The sequence below is a fragment of the Odocoileus virginianus genome, chromosome 6, assembly GCF_023699985.2.
Source record: "Odocoileus virginianus isolate 20LAN1187 ecotype Illinois chromosome 6, Ovbor_1.2, whole genome shotgun sequence".
Classification (NCBI taxonomy): domain Eukaryota; kingdom Metazoa; phylum Chordata; class Mammalia; order Artiodactyla; family Cervidae; genus Odocoileus; species Odocoileus virginianus.
In genome coordinates, this window is record NC_069679.1 from 58,605,418 (window position 1) to 58,625,594 (window position 20,177).

At 41.5% G+C, this 20,177-nt stretch overlaps 1 long non-coding RNA gene and 1 pseudogene across 1 annotated transcript; both read left to right on the plus strand.

Annotated features, from left to right (window-relative positions):
• Positions 1 to 330: 330 nt before the first annotated feature.
• Positions 331 to 428, plus strand: LOC139035762 (U6 spliceosomal RNA; annotated as a pseudogene).
• A 4,034-nt stretch (positions 429 to 4,462) lies between these two features.
• Positions 4,463 to 17,224, plus strand: LOC110151191 (uncharacterized). The gene is made up of 3 exons (XR_002317979.2): positions 4,463 to 4,588; positions 13,926 to 13,996; positions 16,448 to 17,224. It is a non-coding gene; the product is annotated as an uncharacterized lncRNA (long non-coding RNA).
• The last annotated feature ends 2,953 nt before the right edge of the window (positions 17,225 to 20,177 follow it).

The window sequence follows — 20,177 nt, forward strand, 5'->3', positions numbered from 1 at the left end:
GTTTAATTCTGTCAAAACACTTATGTAGACTTGGGTGAACTGGAATAGACTAATACTGGATAATTCTGGAGCAGGTTGCCACTTCCTACTCCAGGGGATCTTCCTGACTCAGGGATCGAACCTGCTTCTCTTGCATCTCCTGCATTGGCATGTGGATTCTTTACTACTAGTGCCACCTGGAAAGCCCTAAAAGTGGTTATTCAGTCTTTAATTACAAATCCTAGTTATGCTGTTATTGAACAGCCCCCTTTTAGAAGAGTCTTCCTTATATTGAACTGGAATCTGTGTCCCATGACTTCCACCCATTATTCTTAGCTTTACCATTGGAAGGCACTGTGGTTAAGAGTGCAGATTCCAAGATACGGAGAGGATTAGCACGGCCCCTGTGCAAGGATGACATGCAAATTCATGACGCATTCCATATTTTATTAAGAAAGAAAAAAAAAGTGAAAATTCCAGAATTGACTAGATCTAAGTTCAAAGCTCAGTCACTTGCTGATTATGTGATCTCGGCATGTTACTTAGCTTCTTTGTACCTTAGTTTCATCTTCTGTAAAGTGGTAATAATAATACTATCCATTTTATAGGACAAGCTGGACCAGACCATAAATGATTGTCTGGGTTTGAGGACTGTTGAGGTTTGCTTTGAATTATTGTAACTTCTGTGTACTATCTGATCAATTCGGAATTACAGTACACTGTTGTTCAAAAACTGGAATTATAGTTTTTTTAGGTTTTTAAAGGATAGTCGTTTAGTTTTTCTTCAAGTAAAAGGGAGTAGGCAGTCCAGAGCTGGTATTTTTCTGCTCTGCCATTTTTAGTGGGTGGTTTCATGATTTAAGATGGCCACCACCATCAGAGTTCCAGACAGAAGACCCCAAAAGGGAGAGAGGGTACATGCCAATAGCCTTTCTTCTCTTTACAAAGCCTTCCTGTAAATCCTAATCAACAATGCTTACCTGTCATTGGACAGAGGTAAATCATGGGGCCATCCTTGGCTGTAAGGCAAACTGGGAAACGTAGTCTTTTAGCTAGAACATTACCATCCTAAATAAAATTAGGATTCTTACACCAAGAAAGAAGAGAAAAATGGGTATTAGATAGGCAGCTTGCAGTCCCTGCTACATAAATTAATCAAGCAGTAAGCAGTGCAAAGTGTATAGACATAACATAGAGTCAGGGTTCTCCAGAGAAACAGAACCAGTAGGATTCATTTTAAGGAATTAGCACATATGAGTTTGAAAGATGACAAATCTGAAATCTGCATGGAGGCCCAGCTGGAGACCCAGGGAAGAGCTGATGTTGCAGCTCAGAGTTCAAAGGCAGTCTGCTGGCAGAATCCTTTCTTGGGGGTAGGGAGCCTCAGCCTTTCTCCCAAGACCTTCAACTAATTGGATGAGATTTCCCCTCCGCCCCCCACACTGATAGAGAGTAATCTGCTTTACTTAAAGTCTACTGAGTTAAATGTTAATCACATCTAAAAAACGCCTTGACAGAAGTCTCTAGACTGGTGCTTGACTGAGTACTGTGACCCAGCCAGATGGATCCACAAAATCAGCCATTACACATACATTAAAGTTACAAACAGCTTTGGCAGCTCTGTGCCTCTGCTTCTAATGGACTGAAGTGGACGTTAAGTCCAGTGAATCTACCAGCCCTGGAGGAGCTTCCCAGATCAGAAGAGCCCTGAGCCTTGGCTTGCCTTTTGCATCTTTTCTGGCTGGTGTGGTGGGGAGGTGCGGGTGGCGGGAGGGATGTTTGAAGTTCTGGGGTCACCTTGTTACCATGGAATGCAGCCTTTGTGTTAGTCACAAAACATTTACCTCCATGTTTTATTTCTTACTGAGTCCTAAGGTACCACAGGCCTAGTCGGAGCCCACTGAGAGTCACGCACGGGTTCTGTCAGCTCACTCACCCAGACCTCTCCCAGGCAGGGGCTCAGCACAGGGCAAGGCTCACCAAACTCCACCAAGAGTTCATTCTCATTCCTAACAAACATTGATTGTCACTCTCACACCCTCTCCTAAGTATTTCTTCTATACATACCTGGTTTCAGTCTTAGCACGTTATAACCTTGAATGTACATTGTCACACTGGCGGTGGGGTGGGGGGGGGGGTAGTGGTGATGGGAGGGTGGGAAATGGGACATGCTAGCGCACGTCCTCATTGTCACAGATGTTAGTGTGCAATGTAGCTAAATGCAGACTTTAAAGAGTGGAGTTTTATAAGTTGAATAATAAAAGCAGTTTGTTTATAAGCACATAAATAGCACTTGATAGAGGAAACAAACCCTGTGTTCACAGGGGCATTTCATTTGCGGGTGTACGGTTCCCTCCCACTTCTGACCTGAAGACGTCTGATCTGGTGACAGCTCATTCTGCTGACAACGCAACTGGAGCAAAGCCAGATCAGAGGAAGGGCGCGGGGGGAGGGTGGACTTGGTATTTATTATTTGGTGATACTCTGTAACTAAGCAGTAGCTTTACTGCACTTTTCCTCAAAGCCTCCAGATAGGAAATCCAGGTAGAACTGATAGGGTAGAGGCCGAAAGAGAGCACTATGATGCGCTGCAGTTATGTCTGGTGATTTCTTACATTTTTACTTATGCTAGATAAGAACATCTTGATTAATGGAGAGAAATAGTGGCAAGGGTTGGGTTGAAAGGAATGCATTTCACAACTGTCTCTCTCTCTCTATATATATATATACATAATATATAATCTTCAATTTGAAACTTCCCTTGGTTTCCATAGCCCAGATACAGAAGGCCACCCAATTAGTTAAAAAGAAAAAAGGTTTGAAATCAGGGCTGGGTTGCTTTGTGTGAACTAAAATAGAGGAAATGGCTACAATTGCTTTGGCAGGGGTGTCCAACCCTAAATTAGACTAAAAAAGCCATCATATACCATCAGACAACTTAAAAAGATGTAATAAGGGAAATGCCTACTTTGCACATCTGTTAAGAACATCTGGCTTTGGCCTGAGCCCTGATAACCCTGACAGTTAACTGGTGGCCCACAGATTAGAAAAAGAGGCAAACCCTCATCCTGTCAGGCTCGTCTGTAGAATTTCCTGGTGGAATAACCACCAAGCCCAAGAGTGAAAAGAAGCTGGGGCATGGCCTGTGCCGAGCTCACATCCTGACTGCAACCTTGAAAGAGAGAGGCTTTTGAGGACTCGGGTGCTGGCCTCAGGACGCGGTTCCTCTGTACCTGGCCCCAGAAGGCCCTTCAGCACAAGCGTCGTGGGGTGGGGGGCAGTTAGGAGGCGGCATCCCTCAATCACAGCTCCATTTCTTTGGCAGTATGTGTGTGCTCAGTCTCTCAGGCCTGTCCGACTCTTTGTGACCTCATGGACTGTAGCCTGCCAGGCTCTTCTGTCCATGGGATTTTTGAGGCAAGAATGCTGGAGTGGGTTGCATGCCCTCCTTCAGGGGATGTTCCCAACCCTGGCAGTACTGGGTTGTTGAAGAGATGTGCCCTGTGGCAGGCTGCATTTTCCAAAGATGGCCACAACAACATCTCTCATCCCACATGCTAGTCCTCATCAAGAGGCAGAGTCTCACTTCCTTGCTCTTGAGTTTAAGCTGGCCACAGTGACATGCTTGCAGCCAGTAATGTGTCTTGGAGATGGTGACTTCCGAGGTTAGGCTTGGAAGGCCATGCAGCTACCCCTGAGCTTTCTCAGAAGGCTTGCTTTCTGGACATCCCTCCTTTGGTGTTCTATCTCAAAGCCAGCTGCCACGCTGTGGGAAACCCCAGTCACAGGAGAAGGCCATATGCACGTGCTCCTATTGACAGTCCCAGTGGAGGCTGGCCTTTGAGTCCTTTCAACTAGATCCCAGACATGTAAGGAAGGAAGCCTGCAGGTGATTCCAGCTCCCAAATGAGTTTCGCAGCTGAGACCAGACATCATGAAACAGAGACAATACACCCCTACTCTGCCCCATCCAAATTCCTGACCCCACGCATCTGTGAGCACAATAAAATGGCTGTTACACTGATGAGGATCTTACCAGGTGGTGCTAGTGGTAAAGCACTCACCTGCCAATGCAAGAGACAAAAGAGATGTGGGTTTGATCCCTGGGTCAGGAAGATGCCCTGGAGGAGGAAATGGAAACTCATTCGGGTATTCTTGCCTGGAGAATCCCAAGGACAGAGGAGCCTGGCCGGCTGCAGAACATAGGGTCACACAGAGTCAGAACCAAAGGAGGTTTCCAGTTGAAGATATATATCATTCACTAGGTTTGGGGTAGTTCATTATATAGCAATAGTCAATCATAGCATGTCCATAAGACACACTTCTGGAGGAATCTAAATGCTATTAATCAGCACAACCCATTTGCTCTACCCCCCTCCCCAACCCCAGGATCCTTCTAGGCATGCCCAGCACTATGTTATACAAAGTACGGTTTTGTAAGAGAAGTAGAGGGCTACCACTTGTTGCTTTTTCGTAGGAACGGAAAAGGATGCCCATTCCTCTGGGACAGTGTGGGTCTGCCCCACAGCACAAGCCTGGCAGGCCAAGTGCACACTCTTAACCTGGTGATATCTTGCGCTGTACCCAGTAGCCCTGGAGAAGTGTAAAAGTAAGTCTCTCCTAAGGAATTTACATTCTTATTGATATAAAATATGTGTATTTTATAAAAGGAAAGTGTCAAATGCTAAATCATGTGCTAACACTGATTAGAAAAAGTTTTGTGCCCCGTGGACTGCCCACCAGGCTCCTCTGTCCATGGAATTCTCCAGGTAAGAATACTAGAATGGATTGCCATTCTCTTCTCCAGGGGATCTTCCTGACCCAGGGACCGAGCCTGGGTCTCCTGTATTGTAGGCAGATTCTTTGCCATTTGAGCTATAGTGGAAGCCCATAGAAAGAAGCACTTAACTTTTAAATAGAAGATCTGGGTAGAAGCACTGGGCTCAGGTTATGTTCTGCTACTGACCAGTATTCAAGGCCTTGCTTGGTGTCTGGGAACAGGTGCCTGGGTTCTTTGAACTTTGGTGTCTTTCACCTGGGTAGTAAGAAGTGGCTCTTAAGTGGTCACTGTCAGATATTCCCCACTTATGGCAGAGCGGGGTCTAAAGACTTAGTCAGAATTACTGCCAAAACCTGGACTCAATAACTCATATGCACATTTTATTTGTTCAAATGGCTTGGTTCTTAGGAGAAAAAAAAAATCACCTTAGTAGAAAAGTCTTCCCCAACCACCATCTTTAAAATATCAGAGCTCCGTGACCACTACTATTCCCTTTCTGTGGTGGATTAGGGAGAGCCACATGTTCTTTGATCCCCCTCCTGTGGAGAGACAGGGTCTCTGTCACTTACATGTAGGCAGGTCCTGTGGTTTCTTTGAGCAACAGAATATGGCAGATGTGGTGCTGGGACAGTTTCCAGGCCCAGGCCTTAGGAGACTGACAGTTTCTACTTCCTGCCTCTTAGAACAGTTTCTCTGGGAGTCCTGGATTTGATTACCTGAGGCTGCCATGCTGAAGTAACGTGGAGGCATTCCACTCAAGAGTTCCAGCTTGATCCAGGCTTCTGGTCACCCCCACTAAGGCCCCAGACACTCTGGACCTTCAAGAGTAGTCCATCTGCCAGGTGATGTCACTGGCTAGAAGGTTCCCCCATCTGGGCCCTGTCTAGTCCGCAAAATTATGAGATGTAGTAGAACAGTTCTTATTCCAAGCCACTAAGTCTTGAGTTGGTTTGTTACACAGCATTCCAGGTATCTGGAACACAACCCCTCCTCAGTCTGCTTTGTTTTCCTTACCTCCAGTGGTGTCTTGGATCTGGCTCATACTGGCTTGTGAGAACAGATGATAAAATTTTCAGGAGTTCTGTGAGCTAGTTATTAAGCAAAGCCATCACTAAAAATTAAATAGTTCAAATTACAATGAAATTAGTTATATTAAAAACAAAAGTAATAGATCCTCAAAACTCACAACTTCCTAGTTCTTTTCCTATGTTTTACTCTCATCTGTGCTTTGAGGGTATATCGCTTGTGCCTGCCTATGGTGGGGCTACTCTGCAATAGTGCATTACAGCTCATCTCTTCCCAAGTCCGTGGTCAGGGATATCACACCGAGAGCTTGAAAGTCAACGTGCGTGTCTGCTAAGTCGCTTCAGTCATGTCTGACTCTTTGCGACCCCATGGGCTGTCACTGTAGTGTGGTATAAATACCACAGAAATTGTCAAATGTCTTTCAGAGAGTTGGTTGTTAAATATGTCTGAGTTTGCCATTACTGCTGTTCACTGTACTTATAACCAACAGATATCTTAGGTATTTTACTGAGTATTTCTTTATTGTTTCCTTCCTCAGTGGAATGTAAGCTTCCTGAGAGGAGGAACTTCGTCTTTTTTTTTGTTCACCGTTGTCCCCCTAGAACCTCAGAAAGCATCAAGCACAGAGGAGGCGTGCAATAAATATTTTGCATGAAGGCATTCTGCTCTGTAGCATATGTGTAGTGAAATTCATAGGGCGTTTGCCACATCCTCCTCTCTGGAGACCTACTGGCATCACACTCAGCAGCTGTGTGATCTGACATGCTGGCCACAGACTCATACTTCAAGCTAGACCAGTGAACATCCCTTAACCACACATTTGGAGTTCAGTGAGGGGATCCAAGATGAAGTGGGTGTGTGAGGATGAGGGAGTGTGAGCACAGGCCAGCAGTTGTGGAATGACAGGTACTGTAAAACTTGCGAGCCTGCAAGCTATTGATGCCCTTTTCCTGTTCATCATGGGGACTGAGTAGCAAAGAAAACTCTTCTTCCAAGAAGAAGCCATTTCTCAGAGAGACACAGTGATGAGTGACGGCTGCTTCTGCGGACTCATGTATTCTCAACCTTGGGTCTCCCTGTATTATAAAATGTTCTCTTGGTGGGCATCCACTATCTTAAATTGATTTCTGCAACCCAAAACACCCTAACAAACACAATCTCCATGTTTGTTTTAATATATCTTTTAAATTATCGAAAAAAAATCACCATGGGTCTCTCTCTGGGTCCTTTTGGTAGTCTTGGAAGGGTAAGTCATGTTTAATCTCTATGGTCTGAAAACACGTACATGAGGTTTGTTGTTTTCAGTCACTAAGTCTTGTCCAATTCTTTGCAACCCCCATTGACAGCAGAACAGACTTCTCAGGGGTTTCTAGTGGTAAAGAACCCAGCTGCCAATGCAGGGCTAAGATAAAGGATAATAATAAGAGAGATAAGAGATGCGGGTTCAATCCCTGAGTTGGGAAGATCCCCTGGAGGAGGGCATGGCAAACCACTCCAGTGTTCTTGCTTGGAGAATCCCATGGTCAGGGGAGCCTGGAAGGCTCTGGTCTGTGGGGTTACAGAAGAGTTGGACACAACTGAAGTGACTTAGCATGCATGCATGGACTACAGCACCCTAGGCTTCCCTGTCTTTCACTATCTCCTGGAGTCTGCTTAAATTCATATCCATTGAGTTGGTGATGCTATTCAACCATCTCATCCTTTTGGCCTCCAGTAATTTGTCTTCTCAGTCACAATATGTTGGAAATTATGTAAAAGCTATGACAAACCTAGACAGTGTATTGAAAAACAGAGACATCTCTTTGCTGACAAAGGTCTGTATAGTCAAAGCTATGGTTTTTCCAGCAGTCATGTACGGATGTGAGAGTTGGACCATAAAGAAGGCTGAGCACCGAAGAACTGATGCTTTCAAACTGTGGCTCTGGAGTAGACTCTAGAGAGTCCCTTGGACAGCAAGGAGATCAAACCAGTCAATCCTAAAGGAAATCAACACTGAATTCATTGAAAGGACTGATGCTGAAGCTAACAGTTTGGCCACCTGATGCGAAGAGCCAACTCACTGGAAAAGACCCTGATGCTGGGAAAGATTCTTCAATCAGGAGGAGAAGGAGGAGACAGAGGATGAAATGGTTGGATGGCATCAATGACTGAATGGATATGAGTTTTACCAAACTTTGGGAGATAGTGAAGGACAGGGAAGCCTGGCGTGCTGCAGTCCATGGAGTCACAAAGAGTTGGACACAGTTGAGTGCCTGAACAACAACAAAGGTTAAAAATACTTGTGGGTTGAAACAGAAACAGTTTCCTTTTGCATCAGTTTACAGTTTATATTAGGGCCATGACTATGGAAAAGATACTAGGAACTGACGTGTGCAGGTCCACATCGGAGAGAGTTTCATGCAACTATTTTTTATTATATGATCAGTTTTAGGCATAAGGAAAGTCTGATTTGGGACAGTCTTTTTTACTGTGTCAGAGAAATCCTTGTCTAAGGACTTTTTCATGAATAAAGATGATTCGTGTTATTCTATATTTTGCCACTTAACCTGAAATTTTTATCACAGGTAAATGACATGAAGGTCTTCTATGACTTATATTCCCCACAAGCAACACTTTATGGCTTTTTAGATTTCCTTTTCTTCACAACAGCCTACTTCTATGCAGGGAGCACATTAATCCTTTGATCTTCCACTTGACCATGAAGAGTGTTTAGTCTCCATGTTTGCTAAGTGAGCCCATTTGGGGAGGCAGTTTCATGATTAGTTGAACACTGAATTCATTCACCCTACTTGGGTTTTTCCTCTTTGTTTTGATGTTGTTGTTGTTGTCGTTTTTTCCTTCATGAAGAAACAAAACAATTCAATTCTGAATTTGTATTCTGGTGGCAACTTTTCTTGGTTTTGTCAGCTTATGTTTTCAAAACGAGGGTTTTCAAAGCTACTGCCCATTTCAGCACCATTTTGTCTAAACTGACTAGTAGCCAAACAATTTTGCTGTTTTTGTTACCTATTTGTTAAATCATTTAAATTTATGTTTCATCCCTCACTGAAGTCAGGGAAAAAAGGAAAGCACTTTGAATTGAGCCCCTGCTGGTGAGTTAAAGAGCGGTTCCCCTTCACTCAAGCTACCTGCCACGGTTCCCCTTCACTCAAGCTACCTGCCACGTCTTTTTTACTCCTTTAACTTAAAGGCAGGAGGAGAAGGGGACGACAGAGGATGAAATGGTTGGATGGCCTCACCGACTCAATCGACATGAGTCTGAGCAAGCTCCAGGAGATAGTGAAGTACAGGGAAGCCTGGCTGTCTGTGGGGTCGCAAGGAGTTGAACACGACTGAGCAAATGAACAACAACTTAAAACAGATTGGCTGCCTTCTTCACATGAGCTGCACCCTCCAGCATCATTCTGAAACTCACCTTGAAGAAAGCTTTGAGCAACTCCTCACTTACTTTACTTGGTTTTCCTTGTGCCGTTCTGAGTTGAGACACCTCTCTTTTTAGGTGCCAAAAACTCCACTGCTTTTTCTTCAAAATATACACAATTATTAAAGATACTTGAAAATATACACAGCCAAGTGACATAAATACTTGTCCTCAACACATAGATTTAACAAATATTTACATTTTGCCATAATTGCTCTAGGTCCTTTTTCTTACAGAAATTGAATATTACAAATGGAAAGAAAGCGCCTTTTGCAGCCCTGTCTTTCCAGTGTCTCTCTCTTCCTCATGACTGATTTTCAGATGTCACTATAAGAGTGATGGCTTCATGTGTTATATTCCTCAGGGCTTTCCCAACAGAGAGGCACTGTGATTTAGGCCCATTTACATCTTGACAATAACAGAGTCCATATTTGAAATGAGTATCCAGGTGCATATCCTGTGCTTTGTAGAGTGACTCACTGTGATGTCACCAAAAACCTTGGCTTTCTCTGTCCACCAAAACCAAATAAAAAATACAGAGACAGAGTTTGGAGGAAATAGAAAGGTGGCTTTTAATCATCAGCCAACGGAGGGGAGACTGTGCCCCCCCACTTCCATGAGGAATTGGGGGATATACAGATGAGGGCTTGCAGTCAGGGGTTGGTGATGAGGAGCAAACATATAAGGATCTTATATTCTTCTTCCTCTAACATTGTTTTAAAAACAGTCATAGACTTGCATCAGGGAGCTTGGTAGTTAGGTCCATTGTCTTTCTTGAACTGTACTGTGGCCTCCTTTCTGTAACATAAAAGGAAAGGAGAAGCACTAAAAGGTATGTGTGTGTGTTAAGTTGCTTCAGTTGTGTCCGATTTTTCTCGACCCCATGGACTGTAGCCTGCCAGGCTCCTCTGTCCATGGGATTCCCCAGGCAAAAATACTGGAATAGGTTGTCATTTCCTCCTCCAAGGGAGCTTCCCAACCCATGGAATGTCTCCTGCATTAGCCACTGGGTTCTTTACCACTAGCGCCACCTGGGAAGCGCCAAGTGGTCTGCAAAGAGAGTGCTAGAAAAGTGAGCACCAAACACGGGATGTGATTATCATATTGGGTTAATCTTTATTAGTCTTTAGACTACAGATCAGGAACAGTTAAAGTAAAAAATGTTCAGAAAAGGGCAAGAGAGAAAAGAAAAGATTTCCCTCTTTTTTACTGCAACCACTGCAGTGGGGACTGAGCTACTGTCGTTTCCCAGCTGAAAATTACCACCCTTTTAATAAGGTCAATGAAGAATGGCACTGAAAGTTACAAAACCAAGAATATCTGGGACCTCTGCGTTCAAGGAGATTCCAGAGGCACTCTGGTGATTCAGCAAGGGGGAAAGAGCCAAAAGCTAAATCCCCTGATTCCCATAGATGTGTCCTCCCACATAGACGAATAGGTGGTTCTGTTTCACTCTCAGATCTGACCTGCACGAGGCAGCCTAAGTACTCACTTTCAAGAAGGTGGCTCCCATTTAAGACAAATGGAGATTCTGGAGAAAAATTGCAGACAGCCTGCCAGAGGGAATAATCTGTCTCCAAGTTGGCATCTCCCAAGTGTCTGATTCTAAAGCTATAAAACATGAAAAGTGTGTGGGAAACAGGCAAGCTAATTCCAATGGTGCATGTCTGAGCTGTCCAATACTTGCTGACTTCAAGAGGCCTTTGTACCAGGAGACAACTTGCCCTTCACCACATAGCACGTGGCCTCAAGGACAGGCCCTTCCAGGGTCCCAGTCACTTGTCATCTGGGTGATTCCAGCCTTTGCCAGCTTTTGTGTGGGGCTGAGTCAGAGGAACTCATAACAATAATAGCAAACATCATAGAAAGCTTAGCATGTGCCTGGCACTGCCAGAGAGGGTTTATATGCTTTATTTTGTTTAATCCTCATGGCAGCCCTTTAGGGCAGGTCCTCTGGCCCTGAGGTCACACAGGAATGAGCTGGAAGGGAAGCAGTGTGACCTGGAACTTGGGGCCCTGTGGCGATGCTGCTGTGTTCCTCTCCACCCAGCTCTCATCCAATTACCATAAAACCACCTCGGCAGCCAGACACTTCTAATAGCTAAGTGTCTAGCAAAGGCTGCATTGTCTTTGGAGCCTTAAACACAGCCCTTTTAATTGGAATTGCTTCCTCATTCAGCTTCATATATCTTCTCTCCTCCCACACAAAAGAATCCATTGTATTGGTCTCAGGAACAAACTGGATGCTCCTTTGATATACTTTGCATGTAAATGTAAGGAACAAGACTCATCTGATTTCATTATATCCTTTATTGATGTGCCTGCAGCATTTTATTGTAGGTTTTTGTGACTAGAATTTCTAACAAAGGAGGGAGTGGGCTTCCAGGCTGGCAGCTCAGTAGAGAGAGGATTTACCACATCTGGCTCTAAAGGGACGCTTACTCTCTATCCTAAGCTTTTAAAAGGGCTGGATGTTTCAGGAGCTGCTGCTATTCTCTGACTGTAAAAGTGTTATCAAGCATGAGACGAATGTGCCTTGCCACTTTGGGGGGAGGTGGGGGACTTTTTGAACCTGCCTGAAAAGAGAGGCAAGATGACATGGTAACACTGGGGGAAATAAATGCGCTCGCATGCCAGGACTGACAGAGCTGGTACCTAATCCTTCATACCTGCAATGACAGGCTCCTGGGACTACAGAATGGGGTTAATTATTCCCAACATTCTTCATTATAATTCTAAATGAGATAATGATTAGAAATAGTACCTAGTCATTGAACTGTAAATGCCTGAGGCATTCTCTTGCTGGAGAAACTAGCATTTTTTTCCTATGGTGTGTTAATTCCTTCAGCACTTTTTTTTTTTTTTTTTTTTTGAGGTTTAGTTGGTCTTTTAAATAACTGGAGCCTCTACAACTCTGTTGTGCCAAATAGAAACAGTTAACAGTAACAGTCAGCTAAAAGCTGACTAAGCACCAGGTTCTTTATTGTGTTATTGCATTTAATCCTCACAGCAGTCTTCTGAAATTGGGATTTTATTATTTCCATTGTATAGGGAAGAGATGGCAGGGAGTGACTAAGTGCCTTCACTGGTGGTACAGCTAGTAGGCTGAGGTTTTAGGACTTGAATCCACAGAGTCACACTGCAAAATGTAAGACACTTGTCTCCTAAGACCTAGAGTTTTCTTCCTTTAACACCTGGTTTAGAGGTCTATCCTTATCTCATCTAGAAGTGTCCGGGGTCTAAAGCCTTCCTGATGACACCACTTCAGCCTTCTCTTTGTCAATGCTCCAGTTTAATCTGTTCATTCTATCTTTTAACAAGGCACATCTAAGACTGGCCCCCCATCAGCCAAAGTTTTGTTCTCTGAAGAAAAAACAACCATTCAATATGAAAGCTGTGAGTTCAATCTTATTTGGAGTTACTAAGGAATATAGCCCAGGAGAAAACCTCGCAGATAATTCTGAGGAACTGTTTCAAATAGGCAGGAGGTGAGGTCAGCACATACATGATTCTGGTGAAGGGGGTAAGTATAATCTAGCACACATCTCAGTAGAAGTCTGCTGCTAGTCACGAGGAGCAAATGTCTCTGTTAATTAGTTTAGTGCTCTCCTAGGCATAAGAAGATGAGACAAGAAAATGGCAACCTACTCCAGTATCCTTGCCTGGGAAATCCCATGGACAGAGGAACCTGGCGGGCTATAGTTCATGGAGTCACAAAGAGTCTGGCATGACTGAGCGACTCAACAACAGCAAACAAGGGATAAGAAGATACAAGAAATTGGGTGCATGAAATTTTTCCTGACTATTTATTTGAAGGCCTGTTCTGCCAGTTTTTCCCAAAGACAGAGTGCCTCAGCCAGATTTCCACCCTAACTCTTTTCAAGATGTGTTAAGTAAAGATCAGCGACAGGACTGCTGCGGCTAGTGACTTCATTTTGTAGAACCAGATGGAGAACCACATTCTTTAGATTGTAGTTTCTTTTTTTTTTTTTTTTTTATTAGTTGGAGGCTTAGATTGTAGTTTCTATGGGCACTGCACTCCATGAAAACTAATTGAATGTAGTTTTTTAAAATCAGTTCTTCACTATAAAAAAAGTGTTGGTATACAAAAGTACTTATCACTACAACAGAAGTCTTAGCTTGCCTAATTATATATACTACTAAAAGCTAAATTTGCTTTACTTAGACTTACCATAGCATTCCTTCAAATACTGAGCTCCCTTATGCATTTAAAGTGAGATTCAGTTGATGACAAAATTGATTCAAAGCTTTTTAAGAATGAATGCATAAAGAAAGCAACCTGCTTCAAATAAATTCTTTCATATATATTCATATATTTCCTTTAACCTAGAAGCTCCATTGTGAAACAGGGTTAAAGGTTTTTCTAGGCATCCACACATCAGTGGAGTGCAATTCTCTTCCTGTTTTCTTTCATTCCATTTCTAAATTGAGTATCAGAGTGATAGAAAGTCAGTCATCAGATAATACCTCTCAATAATTCCAGAACTCACACACTGCTTTCTTTTACCATTCTTTGAAAAAATATCTCATGATTTTCTAACTAATTAAAGAGTTAGTGAGAGCACAGTAGGGTCTAAATACTGTTATCTTTCAAAGACACAGCCAAAGAGTCAGAATCACTGACAAGCTCACACCCAGCACTTTGGAGGATAATCAATAAACTTGAGATTATGTTTCTGGTTTGTTTTTTTTTTTTAGCTCTGCAAAAAGAAGTTTGACTCAAATAGCAAACCAGTGATGATTATGGATGAGATTCAGATGATAATCAAGTGAGTGGTGGCTTTTATTTCAAATCTAAAAAGCAGTTTATTACTGCTTTTCTCGCTCATGTTTCCCTGTCAAGTAGGCAGTCCCATGCTGGGGCTCCTAGCAGCTGAGCAGTTGTAGTTAGCTTTAATTATCATGTAGTTTATGACTTCCTTGGTAGGTTGGGTTCCCCATTTGGTCCTCACCCCTAATTTTCTACCCCTCTCTATTAAGTTATCTATCACTATATGGCAAATTACCAGAAACTCAATGCCTTAAAACAGCATACATTTAGGATCTTACAGGCACTGCCTAGCTGACTTCTCTGCTCAGTTTCACAAAGCTGAAATTAAGGTGCCCTCTGAGGTTAAGGTCTCATCTGAAGCTTAGAGTCCTCTTCCAGATACATACAATTATTGGAAGTTCATTTTCTTGCAACTATAGAATTCATGACCACTTGCTTCTGCAAAGCCAGCATCTCTAAACTCTAGGCTCTCTTTTAAGGAACTCACCTGGTTTGGTCAGGCCCACCTAGGATAATCTCTTTTTGATTAGTTTGAAGTCCACTGATTATATCTGAAAAAAAATCGCTTCATTTTTGCCATATAACAATAACCATAGGAGTGCTGTCCCATTGCCTTTGCCATATTACACTGGTTAGAAGCACATTACAAGTCCCACTGACACTCAAGGGTGTGGTTCAAAGGGGGGTCATTTTAAATTCTTCCTATCACATTCACTTTCTGGATAAGAACAGAAATGAGGCTCATGAGCGCCCACTAGCCACTCTTTCATGCATTCAGGGCAATTTAATGTAGGTTAATACTAAAGAAAATGTCTTATGTCACCTATTTACATCATTGAATCATATCTCAAAGTCAAAGATCTCTATTTTGAGAGTTTAAGGGTTTTCCCTCATTGGGCAACTTTGACATTAATGTGACTTTAGATCCACTGGAGGTGAAAGGTGGGTGTGGTCATTTTGGATGTTTAGTTGTTCCTTTCTAGGGGCTATCTAGAGAAGGAAATGGCAACCCACTCCAGTATTCTTGTCTGGAGAATCCCATGGACCGAGGAGCCCGGCAGGCTATAGTCCATGGGGTCACAAGAGTCAGAAACGACTTAGCGACTAAAGAGAGAGGGGGCGGATAGCAGGGAGCAAAGAAAGCTGGGTTTATTAGCAGGACTTTTCTTCAACATCAAATGGAAAAGCAAAGGTGTTTTGGGATAAAATCAATCCTTAGTCAAGTAGACTAAAGAGTGTCATTCAAAGAGCAAGTGACATGTGGGTCAGTAGATTTTGTAGAACTCACGATTCTAAAATGTCGATTTGGAGATGTACTATTTGTTTTTTTTTTTTCCATTTATTTTTGTTAGTTGGAGGCTAATTACTTTACAACATTGCAGTGGTTTTTGTCATACATTGAAATGAATTAGCCATGGATTTACATGTATTCCCCATCCCGGTCCGGAGATGTACTATTTGGAAGAGAGAATTAGAGGAGTACTCACATGTCTGTGTGCACATGTATGCATGTATATTTACATTTTTCACACTTTCTCATTGCTCTTCAAATATGACCCTAAAATAACAACAATACCAATCAGTTATTGAGAATAATCATGTTCTAGCCATCTTACATGCAATATCGCTTATCTAATATTGTTAATGTAATACAGATAATGTCGGGCTTCCCCAACATTTGAAAGTTACATAAGATTGATTTGCATGTCCTAATTATCTGTGGAAATCCAATTTTCTCACCAAGATTGGGATAGATTCTTCTGGTCACTGCCAGCTCTGATATCATGTTCCTACTGAATTCTCACTCTCATTGATATCTAGCCTTTGGAGCTTTCCCTTGTCTGTCCCACAGACCCATGGACCCCCAAGGAGAACACAGGTCCAACAGGACTGGCTACATAATTTGTAAGATGCAGTGCAAGAGGAAAATAAGGAGGCACTTGGTCAAAAAGATTTAAGAATGTCAAGATGGTGACAGAACATTAAACCAAGCATGTGGCCCTTCTAAGCTTGGGGGTATGACTGTACATGTCATGTGTCCATGAAGGTAGTACTGTCCTAGAATTTCCGCAAGTAGCACCCCCTACAAAGCAGTAAAGTGAATTACACATTTCTTAGAGTGCCTAGGATAATAACAGAAGAGCATTGCCTCTAGGGATCACAGCAGCTCACAGCGAGAGAACCTCAGAATAAATAGTTCCTTCAAATTTCTGTCCATATCTACTAAAATTTAGCTTATCTATAATTTCCTCTTTTTTCCCCTGATATCTTTCTAAACCATGGCCCGTACCCAGGGTGCTCATCAAGGCATTCTACTGGGCAAAATTTGACCTATTCCTAAGAGAAATTGTCTCCTTCCCTAGGAATGGAAGTAGGAATAGCTGTATTTTAAACAGCAAATTATTCTCTTTTTGTGCATGTTACTATTAATATCATTCTCATTTTACAGTTAAGAAGCCCTGATGCTCAAGAGAACAAAGCGGGTGAAATGATATCTGGCTTCAATGCTTACATTCCTTCCACTATGCTTGCTGCTCTCTAAATCTGGAAGGGTTTGTGAGAAGTTACAAATTAGTCCCAGAATGTGCCAAGACTATCTCTATGGGATGCAGCCTGGTATAAATCTTTCAGTGGCTTCACCAGAACCAAACAGTTCGGACTGTTGTAGTCAGATTATCATGTGAAGCAAGGTCAGCCAGAGGGCTACCATGGAAGAAGGTTAGACTATGCCCCTCTTCCTTTCCTGGGTAATGTGGGATTTAAGGACTGTTTAAGACCCCTTTATTCATCTCCTTATAGAACTGGAGACCATCATTATTACCCTTATGGTCTATGTACAGTGAAAAACAGAGCTATCCTCTTGGGACTGTCAGAGCCACTCTTGTTACTGAATTTCCCTCTTTCTGTACAAGGGAGGAAGAATCCTCCAGTGTGTGGCAGACATCCTTGGAGGCATTCTGTCCATCATTGTTGTGGTCCATGTACTGTGGCTAGTCCATCACTCAGTCTTAGGATAACCAAATTCAAAGCCACATGAGCCATCAAACCATCTGTGTATTTAAGCGGGGTATGTGTGAATGTGCTACAGTCCACTTTTGGGGCTAAATTTCAGTATGAAATGCTGCCTTATGAATAGACTGGATTACATAAGTTGTCACCCAAATGTATATTCATTAACCAACCAATTAGTTTTATTATGGTAAACCTATAAAGTCTGTTCAGAAAATATTTTCAAAAAAGAAATTATTTCTATAGAATAAAAATAATATATCAATGTACATTAAGAAAAATATTGTTACTTATATTTCTAAACTTTGAAAATGATACAATCTAAGTAATTCGTCTTAGTATATGCTAATGTGCTTTCATTAGTTTCATAGTATTCTGTCTAATAACCATGTTGATTGTATTTTTCTGATGAATATTTTTTCAAAACGGTCTTATTAAATTAAATAGCCACAGACAAAATGGTCAAAATCATCTTAAAGATTACATTTTAAGGTTAATAAATTTTAAAATTGTTAACACCTTCAACTGGCTTTTGTTTGAGAAAATACTCTCTACAAATGCTGAGGCACTTGTTAAGCTCAAGTGCACTTAGCAAGCAAGTTCTGCTAAGTAAAATAAATTTACAATTTAAATTTTTAATTCAACTTTTAAAATTTAATATTTCAGCCCATGTATTTTCACAAAGACTATCTTTTTGTCACTATTTAGTTTATTTCAATAAATAATTTTATAAGTAAAAACTCATTAAAGTTTTCTTGATTTACAAATAGAGTGCCAAATTTAAATGCCACTAAACTGTAGACCTTCTCAAATTTCCTTCCATTCTGTAAATATAAATTTATCCTGTTAAAAATAGGAATTTTTATCAAAATATACCTCCTACAAGATGAGATATTTCCAAATACAATTACAGAGTTTCAAATCATACCTGGGCATTATTTGAACTCTCCTTTCTGGGTTGTTGACTTTCTCACTTGGCTGTATAGGATACACTTCAATATGTTTTTATTTGTCACCTTTGTTTCTAGTAATTGCAATTTCATTAAACTTTAGAATCTGAACTATTTGGCATTCCATTCAATAAATACATCAATATTTTCAACTAATTTTCAATGAATTGGAGACCAAATGTAAAAAAGTTGTTTACAAAAATGTAGACAGGAAGGCGAGAAAGCATGTCGTGCCATGCTGGTCTGATGTAGAGTCTTCAGTATCAGGCGTGTAGCTCAGCACTGCTGTGTGCTCTTATTTAGTCATTAAGTCATGTCCGACTCTTTGCAACCCTGTGGAGTGTATAACCCACCAGACTCTTCTGTCCATGGGATTTTCCAGGCAGGAACACTGGAGTGGGTTGCCATTTCCTTCTCCGGGGAATCTTCCTGACCCAGGGATCAAACCCGTGTTTCCTCCATTGGCAGGCGAATTCTTTACCACTGGGCCACCATGGAAGACCAATGCTATGTATAGGTAATTTTATTTGTCTGTTTTGTGAATTGAATCTTCTTTTATTTGGATACAACTATAAATTATATGGGGCTTCCCTGGTGGCTCAGATGATAAAGAATCTACCTGCCAATGCAGGAGATGCAGGTTTGATCCCTGGGTTGGGAAGATCTCCTGGAGGAGGGCATGGCAACTCTCTCCAGTATTCCTGCCTGGAGAATCCCCATGGACAGAGGAGCCTGGTGGGCTACAGTCCATGGGTTCGCAAAGAGTTGGGTATGACTGAGAAACTAAGAGTAGCACAGCATAAATTATATGAGCACTACACTAATTCTTACACATTTCTGTTTCATCACAGAACACTTTACCATGATGTTCTACTCCATCAAAACTCAAATTATTGTCACCAAAATTTTTAATTTTAAATGTCAAAGTTTTAAACAGAATTTTCAGTATCATTCACAACAATATCAGGAATGGAGGAATCGACATCTAAAACATCTACTTTGATTACATGAATTGGATCAAAAACATTGAACCAATGTTGCAATTAAAATATTTCTCTATTTGAAGTAAATGATGACACTAACATAAAACTGGTGGTTTTACTTTTTCCATGTACAGAAGAAAACTTGAAATTGAAAACATATTAAAATGTATTTAGAAGAACCATCATTTGATTTAAACATGATATAAACACATACTTCACATACTGAGTGAGTGTAAATGTACCTTCTGAAGCTTTAGTGGCTAACTTTCTTTCCCAGTGCATTCTTCTTAAAATAACTAGTAAGCATGGATACTGATGCTTCCTCAGTATATTTAGTCTTCTGGCTCTTATATGGTCAGTGATGTCACTGTGACCCCCATGGAGAATGATAAATGTCAATAAATGCTTCATCTAAGAAACATGTTCTTCATGAACTTTCTTGGATGCTTAGTACTTAATTTTTCCACTAAATATGCTCCTTCAGTCCTACTTAATTCATTGCTGTCAATGAATATTGCAGTATAGACATGTTATCAATAAAATAAATAGTTGTAGATTTACAATAAGTGGCCAAACTACCATGTAAGAACTTAATTTCTAGACCTTCTCACATATGTTACAGTAGTATGCCTCTATGTCTTAAGTTTCCACCAACCCCAGCATCTCTCTGGCTCTGCCGCAGGTCTCTTAAATCTACTTCAGCTTATTTTAATGCAGCAATTGCTAACTATACTTTGCTTAAAAATGAAAAATTCTGAAAAAAAAAATACTAAAGCACATAGATACTGGACAACAGGCATAAACCATGACAGTCCCAAGCAAAATGAAACATAGAGACATCCTTCAGATGAGGAACACAAGCTCTGCTCATCAATATTATAGGATCTATCCTTAAACCTTGTACACTGTTCATGTTCTTGTAATGTGAAACTTTGTGATTTAATTTTCCATGCCAGGCTGAGCTCTTCTGTTACCATTTTAGATAAAAAAGCTTAAGTAATATCTAAATGAATGTTTACATATTTAAAGTAACACTTAAATATTTAAATCAGCTTTCCCGATAGCTCAGTTGGTAAAGAATCCACCTGTAGTGCAGGAGACCCCGGTTTGATTACTGTGTTGGCAAGATCTGCCGGAGAAGGGATAGGCTACCCACTCCAATATTCTTGGGCTTCCCTTGTGGCTCAGGTTGTAAAGAATCTGCCTGCAGTGTGGGAGACCTGAGTTCAATCCTTGG